Consider the following 8,659-nt stretch of genomic DNA (forward strand, 5'->3'; position numbering starts at 1 on the left):
GCAGGAAGTCAGCTGGGGTCATAGGATCCCAGCAAGATAAGCATCCAATTTACTCTTGAAGGTGTTCAATGTAGGTGCTTGAACCACCTCTGATGACAGGCTATTGCAGACCATGGGGGCTCAGACAGTAGAAAATTCTTCCTTATGTCCAGCCTGAAACGGTCTTGCAGTAGTTTATAACCATTCAACCTCGTCATCCCTTGGGACTCTCTGGTGAACAAACGTTCCCCCAGGTACTGGTGGTCACCCCTGATAAACATTAGCTGCTGTCACTGCTGTGCTGCTTGCCTGTGGATGGGGGGCTTGCACATAGTGGCCACTGCTGCGCCCTGTGCTGCCTTCCATGGGCATCGCTCCACAGAGAAGTGGGATGGGGCACGGTAGTGACAGTGGTGGTGTGGTGGCAGCTACCACATGTGAGCCCTCCCCACTTCCCACCAGCCAGCTTGCACACAGCTAACAACAACCCACACCATGGCTGAGGAACCATGGTCACAGAGCTTGCCCATGGAGCTGTGTGCCCAGCTGTAGGAAGGCAGTGCAGGGTGCAGCAGCAGCGGTGCAGTGGCAGCCATCGTGTGTGAGCCCTATCTTCCCCAGTGCCCCCCATTCAGCCGCCCATGTTCGGCCTACAGAGGGGAACCACTGCTCTCACCCCCCCAGCCAGAGTGGGCACAGAGAACCACACCACCCTTTTTGATCTGGTCCCAACCCAGCCCCTTCCCTTCCCCCCCCACACACTTACCTTCTGATGTGTGTGCCTGTGTGGGGGGCTGTGGAGCCTGGGGGGGGGCTTTAATTTTTAATCATGGGATTGGGGGGGGGGGCGTTAACAGAGAATTTGGAGGTTTTTTGTTTTTGTGTTTTTTTTTTTTAAATCATGGAAAACCAGAATCTCTGATCAGTGGGAAGTTATGAGCCGATGGAACAGTTGGCTGTCCTCTGGGATGGGAGGGCAAGGTCATGGGAGCACAGAAGTGTGGCTGTGGCATGTGACTGACTAGGGATTGGCAGAAGAGCATTCTGCAGATGGACCTACCTGAAGAGTGGGGACAAAGAGGGAGTTGCCACATCTGAACTGGTGGGTTCAAGTCTGATGAGGGCAGGTTTTCATTCCTGACACCCAAATAAGAAAGATTGATTGAAAGACGTGAGTTTGTGGCACTGGCCTGAGAGAGTCCCTTCCTGAAGGAGAAGGGTGGGGAGATTGTGTGACTGTATATTTGAGACCTGTGCGGTGAAGAATGGGGCAAGAGGTCAGTGGCAAGAGACCGGCTGCTGGGACATTAAGCAAGGCAGCATAGAGATTACAACTCCCTAGAGAAGAGCTAATGAGATCAGTGCTGAAACATCTAATGTAATAAGGACAGGGTCTGAGGACAGTGGAACTTTGCGAAGAGCCAGACTGCTAAATTGCAGAAATTAACATCAGCTTTATCTCCCAGCACTGTACCTGTGTGGTTCCTTCCTTTCCATCTAAGTCGTGGCAGGAGAATTTTAAGGGGACTATCTGGTACAGAGAGAGAGACTGAAAATTTGCTTTTGTGGCACAGCAAGTTCTTGCACAGTATTCTATTAATCTCTAATGGTTTCACCCTGGGACCACAGTGTTTTCTGAGACATCTGCATGGGTATATGTACAAAAGATACCCTTACAGGTTGTCAAGAGCAGAACTTCATTATAATGTACTGTTTAGATAGATTTGTAAATCTAGGAAAAGGTGATGTTCAAAACCTTGATAAATAATGAAATTAAAATTATAGAATTAAAAATGTGTTTCCTTTTTTACTATATTTGTTTTACACATGGAAATACTGAAACACTGTATCTAACATCACAATGAGATTGTATTTTTCCTTTTCAGTTGGAAATAAATATAATAGTCCTTGCTGTCATTGAAAACACCTCCATTCCATATTATAACTCACAAACTGTCTTGTGTGATAAAGATACAAAATGTAGGATATAAATAAATTATTAATTCAGGACATTTACAGTATAGTGACATTCATTAACTTAGTATAAATAACAATTACTTCAGTTTCATAACCTCTGCAATATTTATTACTAATGGAAAAATCTTTCAGCAATAAAAATGAAGGGGTTCCAAACTAGTGTGGAACATGGGCATCTCTGTAACTAAAATGAATGACAACCACTAAAATGAAAGAAATTAGAGGTCAATTTTAAATTGTATATTATTATGATTTGTATTGCTATAGCTCTAACTTTGATAATTGGCCATTTAAGCTAATCTTGCTAAATATATTAGTAAGAGAATATCTCCGTGTCAAAGAATTTACCATCTAAATTGGCAAGACAGCAAAAGTTTTGGGCAACTAGATTATTCTCCCTGTTTTGCAGGCTTTCAATATTCCAAATGCTAAAGAATACAAAGTAGTAGCACCAAGAGCCATGCAACAGGCCAGCTAACAGGATTGTGACTGGAGGGGTTCCTGCTTGAGAAAAGAAGAGGAATCCTTTGTTTCTTCGGAAAAGGGTTTGTAAATGCTGATGAGTAGTGGGCCCAATTTGGTTTGGGCTTTGTGTTCATTTCTGGATTTAGTTCAATTGACATTTTGTAGGGTTGTTTGGGGCAGTGAACAGTAAGCTGCTCTCATTTGCTGAGCCTAACAGCTGGTAGCAAGTGTGAACAAGATGAGGAGGTAGGAGTTTACAGAAGGAGTTTTCCCCATCTGTGTTTTAACACTTATAACACTTTACTCTGTTGCTAAGCCCCAGTAGGACAAGGATTTTATAGGAATACCAGAAGAAAAATTAGTGAAATGGCTGGAAGATATCATCAGAAAACAGAAGCCACCATTCCTTGCAGCTCTTCCTTTGCCTATTCCTTTGCAGGCTTTGACTAAGGGAAATTGGCGGAGGGGGTGGGGAGGCTAGAGAGGAGGGGGCACCGACTTCATCCTGGTCTGGCTTTGTGCATAATATCACTAGTATGTCCTTGTCAAACAGACGATGGGTAGTGCTTCAAGTGTGGGAAATGCCTCTTGATGAATTCCCTCAGGAACTAGCTAAGGAAGCCATAGGAGAAGGTGGTTAGACTTAGAAACATCTGTAAATACAGGGATTTCATTGACATGATCTATGAAGAATTGTGGAACAGGCAGAGAAAGCATTGGAGAGCAAGGAAGACCTGAAAGTTTGAGAGGGGGAAGCTGTAGAAGAAACTTACTCCTTTGGTGAAAAAAGCCAAGCCATTCACCCCGCTGACTGGGAGGATTGAGACTTCTGTCACTAAGAGAAAGTGAAAGGTGACAGTGGTTGATAGCTCCTTTCAGCAAGGAATACCCACATTCCATCTGCCAGCTACGTCTTCCCCCTCCCCCCCCACCCCAAGGGGACTTCTGCCTGCCAGGATCCTGCATTTGAGATGCTTCAGAAAGGTCAGTAAGACTTATCTAGCCCTCTAAATACAAACTTATGTTGCTCACCTTGTGGGTATGAATGATTCTGTCAGATTCAAAGTAGTGCAAAAATTACTAAAAGGCTCTGGGCAGTAGGGTGAAGGGGACAGAGCCTCAGCTTGTGTTCTTATTGATCCTTCCAGCCCAACTAGAAACAAATGCATCCTCGTGATCAACATATGGCTGTCCAAATGCTATCACTTCCAGGGCAGTGGCTTCACGAACCATGGGGTGTGGTCCAAGCAGAAGGACAATTAAGCAGAAATAAAGCATACCTGACAAAACAGAGGAAGAACATCTTCACATGTTTGCTAATCTAGTGAAGAGATCTTTAAATTGGATTCAATGGGTGCATCTACATGTTGCCCTACAGCAATGTAGCAAAGTGATATGTTGCTGCACGGTACACTACAGCACTGCAGTGATCATGTGGATCTATACATGATCACCAGCCAAATTGCCATAGTGGCACACTGTATGGTTATAGCATGAAGCTACATTGCAGTAGCAGCAAAAACTAACTGTATGCTGTGCACATAGTACAATAGCCCCCTGTGATAAGGGGCCTTCCTGGGGCTCAATCAAAAGTTAGCCCACCCACCTGCATAGGGCAGTCTGCCCTGACTCACCTGCCACAACTTGAATGTTTTCATAATCTATTAAGTGGGAGGCTTCCCATTTGCTATGCCGATTCCAGGGGGCTCTTTTCCATGGCTCCAAACCTCCCTACACTGTGGCCCAGGCCTCAAAAATGGCATCCAGATTATTATTGCTCCCCAGCTTCAGCCCAGGGCAAACTCAATTTGCCACTGGAACTCTTGCATGCTCAGACTCAATCTGCCCCCCTCTTGCAGGGGCCTCTAGCATACCACCTATCACTGGGACACTCTCTACTGTCTTGCTCCACTGAGTGACCTCCTTGGGGTCATCAGGCTTTGCTACTTGCATTCTGGCAGGACACATGCAGCCCTTCAGATCCTTTGAGTTCATCTACTCTATGTGGCCTGATCTTATGCCAAATACAGGGCTGACTCTGTCCCAAGCCCCTCACTGGCAATTTAATTCTATCTTTGCTTGTGGGGGCTGGCCCATGTACTGTCCTTTAGGCTGCCCTTGCTGCCCTATTCAGTACTCCCCCTGGTGCAGCCCTTCAAGCCTCTCTCAGTGGCCCTACTCTGCACCCAGCACACAGAGTCCTTCAAGTGCCCCTTTTTGCACCCTACTTTGCGTGGACCCTCATGATAACTCTTTAAAACAACTCTACACCCTTTGGGGCCTCTGGCACCCTTTGTCCCTGCTGGGCTCAGGTGTCTCTTGTTAGTGTGCTTGGCCTACACTACTCTTACAATTCACTGTCCACAATCGCCCACCAGATAGTGGGGGACAGGGTTAGGTAATTGGTCTGGTATTTCCTGGGGGCTGTCCCATAAAAGAAAGTCCTGCCAGATCCCCCTTTCTCTGCAGGGTGCTGTTTCAGGTCATGCCCAGGACCAGGGGCCTCCAAACCTCCCTATAGCTCCTGCCCTTACCGCCAAGATGTTCCAGAAGTAGTAGCTCTGCCAGATGATGTTACTGCCATGATGACAGGCTGCCCACTGCTGCCTCTGCCTGTCTTGCCAATGTTTGAAAATGGTTGCCTTAATCAAGCACCTGCTGGCTATCTGCCTCCAGCCCTTGAAGTGGCAGGCACACAAAGGTGCACGGCCACACCACCCATACTGCACCATGCTTTAGTACTTCCAAAACTGTGTTCTATAACTGTACTCTCAGAGGAGAAATTGGTTATTAAACTAAAGATTCTATATGTTAATGCAAGAAGCATGGGGAATAAGCAGGAAATTTGAAAATCCTTTTACCATTGTACCGTCACAGAGGGGGCAGCTACATGTGCAATGAATTTGAAGCAATAAACTCCAGAGCAGTTTGATGCAGAGTAAACTATTCCTGGGCACAGCATCTAGACATAATCCTGGGACAGCAGCAATTTGAGCTGGGGCAAAGCACTCTACACCAGGGCCACTATTGCTCTGCTCTTCCCTGGGCTCCAGGTGTGGCATTGGGAAAAGGAGGGTCTGACTGGGGCATAAGGGTGCTGAAAACATGAAGCCATGTGGCTAGGTAGCAGGTAGGAGTCTGGCCACCTGCTGGTTGAGCTGACCAGGTGCAGTTTACGCCAATTGTTAGTGTCTACACCTGCATTTAGTTGCAGTTAATCATACTGCCATAAGACAGTACTGTCTCCAACAGTACCATCTTATGGTGGTACACATTAGTTTACCAAGGCATAATACCATTGCACATGTAGATAATGAAACTTTACTCCGCAGTTAATTAGTCTACTCTGCAGTAAAGTGCATGAATAGTTGCAGCCAGAAATATGATGTAATTGGGAGAACTGAGACCTGATGAGATTATTCCCATGACTGGAATACTTTATAGATGTGACTTTAGCAAAGCTTTCAAACTGTGTCCCAAGACATTCTCATTTGTAAACTAAGGACATATAAGCTCTATGAAATAACTATAAGGTAGACATACAACAGATGTGATTACCATGCACTCAGAGTAGTCATTAATGGTTTGATGCCTAATGGGGGGGGGGGGGTGTATTGAGTGGTCTGTCTTGATCCAGTACTATTTACTGTCTTCATTAATGATTTAGAAAATAGGCTTGAATATATTGTTGTCAAATAATGACACCAAGCTATATGGAGTGTCTGCCACTGGAGCGCAGGATGAGAATGACCATAACTGATTGGTAAAATTGTCCAAAAATAAAAATGAAATTCAAAAAGGACAAGTGCAAAGTCCTGCATTTAGGATGGCATAATCACATGTACAAGTACAGATTGGAAAATGGCTCTCTAGGCTATACCACTGCAGAAAAAGACCTGGGGGTTACAGAGGACCACAAGCTGAATATGAGTCAACAGCATTTTCTTGTTGAAAAAAAAAAATCAGCAATATGGTCTTGTTGCCAATAGCATATTGAGTTGTGGTAAGGAGAGTGATTTGTTCACCCCATTCAGTGCTGGTAAGGCTTCACCTGAAGTACTCTGTTGAGTTTTAGGCATTGAACTTCCAGAAAGATATAGACTCATGATTCTCAACCAGTGTGCCATGGCATCCTGGGATGCCTGGAGGTCCTTGCAAGGATGCCATGGGGTGCCATGAAATGTTATCCCTGTTAGATGTGCAAACATGATTCACAAGATAAAAACAGAAAATTCAAATGGCAATCCATATTGTTAAAAACATTCTGACCTGTTGTGGTCTTTCTGAGAGCTCTTTGCAACAGAAGAATTTCTTTACTATTCTTCTGTAGCCAAAAAACTAAGAGACAGCATTTTCTGAGAGGTGCCTTGAATCTACTGAGGAGTGCCTTGAGTCTAAAAAAAGGTTGAGAGCAACTGAAGTGGGCAAACCAGAAAGAGTCCAGCAGAAAGCAACAAAAAATATCAGAAGTCTAGAAACTTGATTTACAATAAAATGTTGTAAGACTTTGTATTTGTCTAGAGAAGATAAGACTGGAAGGAGGAAGAAAGTAGAGGAGAGGGATTTGATAACAGTCTTGGAAAAACCTGAATGGTGAATTACAAAGGCAATGGTGGTAGTATATTATCTCTGGCTGCAACAGATAGTACAAGCAATAATCGTTTTAAATTGCAATAAGAGAAATTTAGGAAGAACTATTTGGAAGAACTTTCTAACAATGAAGGTGTTAAACATTTAAACGTATCACTTAGATTATGGAGTCTCCCTGTAAGTTTTTAAAACCAAGTTTTTCAAACATTTAGATTAAATGGTTTTGACAAGGATGATCTCAGCCTTGAGCAAGGGATTAGACTTGATGAATACCTGAGATACCTTACAGCACTATTTTTTTCTATGATTTCTATGGAACAACTCATATACATTCAATACTTTTGCAGTGCTTCAGTTTCTTCTGAGCAATTGCTATAGTTAGAAAGTGTGGGGGGAGATGGTCTGGGAGATTTTAAATTGTAGGTTATGTAGTTAAATAAGGAAAATGAATATGCTAAGATGTCAATTAAAGAACAAATTGAAATTCCTTGGTATTTATGTAATTCATACAGCATCCGAAATGACAGTGCTCGCTAATATCATATGTATAGTTTGGATAGACTATCCTTTGAATCTAATACTTCCCATTTTGCTCATTCCTCTTTCAATTGCATGAGTTTTTTCCTATGATTATGAAACCATCAGTCTCTAGGTGATCTTCCTGTCTACTAGCCAACAATGCTACTGCTTATGCATGGGTAGAAAAAAACCAAGATGCCATAAGTAAAATCTCTACTACATCAAGGTATGATGGCACAAAACATTTCACATGTATCTTGTTAAATAATTGTTATTAGACCTATGTATCCCACTTTATTTTAAAAGACAGTTCATCTTACTGTAGTTAACCTAAATAGTTTTTATTCTTTATAAGTCAAGCTAAAATGACTTTTAAACTACTCATGGCGCTGTCACTCAGGATATCACTAGTTTCAGGCTGAGTTGAGACTTTAAAGAAAAATTCCTAGTTCAAAAGAAAACAGTGGGTGGGAGCACCTACATGTGTCCTGACTACTCAGTTGTTACTGTGCAGTCATTTAGTACTAAATGTATGCATAGTAGCGGTGCACTGGTCCTTTCCAACCCTGCTGTACAGTAGCATTGGTGTCATGGTTCATTCCCACTGATGCTATGACACTGTAGTGACAAGTTACATCATGGTAGCTCATCACTAAGGTGATGTAGTGTCTCATGTAGGCCTGCCCAGGCTGCAGCTGAAAATGAAAGAAACACAAAACCATAATCCATTCAGCAAACTAATACCAGAAAATGCAAAAGATTTTAAAAGTACCTTATCTTTCATATTTAATGAAGAACAGAAACTTCAGGATGACTACTTCTTTTTCCACATATTTTCAACTTCATTCTTCTCTCCCTGTTTCTCTTTTTACACACACACACACCCCTTTCCTACATTATATCTTCAACAAACAGTAATTAGCACTGTAAACTGCCCTACAATCAAGAATCCCTGATTCAGAAAAGTATAGCTTCATGCATCTTAGTTTCATAGTTTCTAGGGTTGGAAGGGACCTGAGCAGATCATCTAGTCTGACCCCCTGCCATGGCAGGAAAGAGTACTGGGGTCAAACGACCCTAGCAAGATGTTCATCTAACCTCCTCTTAAAAACCCCCAGGGTAGGAGCCT

Source organism: Crocodylus porosus, unplaced genomic scaffold (assembly GCF_001723895.1).
Source record: "Crocodylus porosus isolate Cpor-Errol unplaced genomic scaffold, CroPor_comp1, whole genome shotgun sequence".
In the NCBI taxonomy this organism is placed as follows: Eukaryota; Metazoa; Chordata; order Crocodylia; family Crocodylidae; genus Crocodylus; species Crocodylus porosus.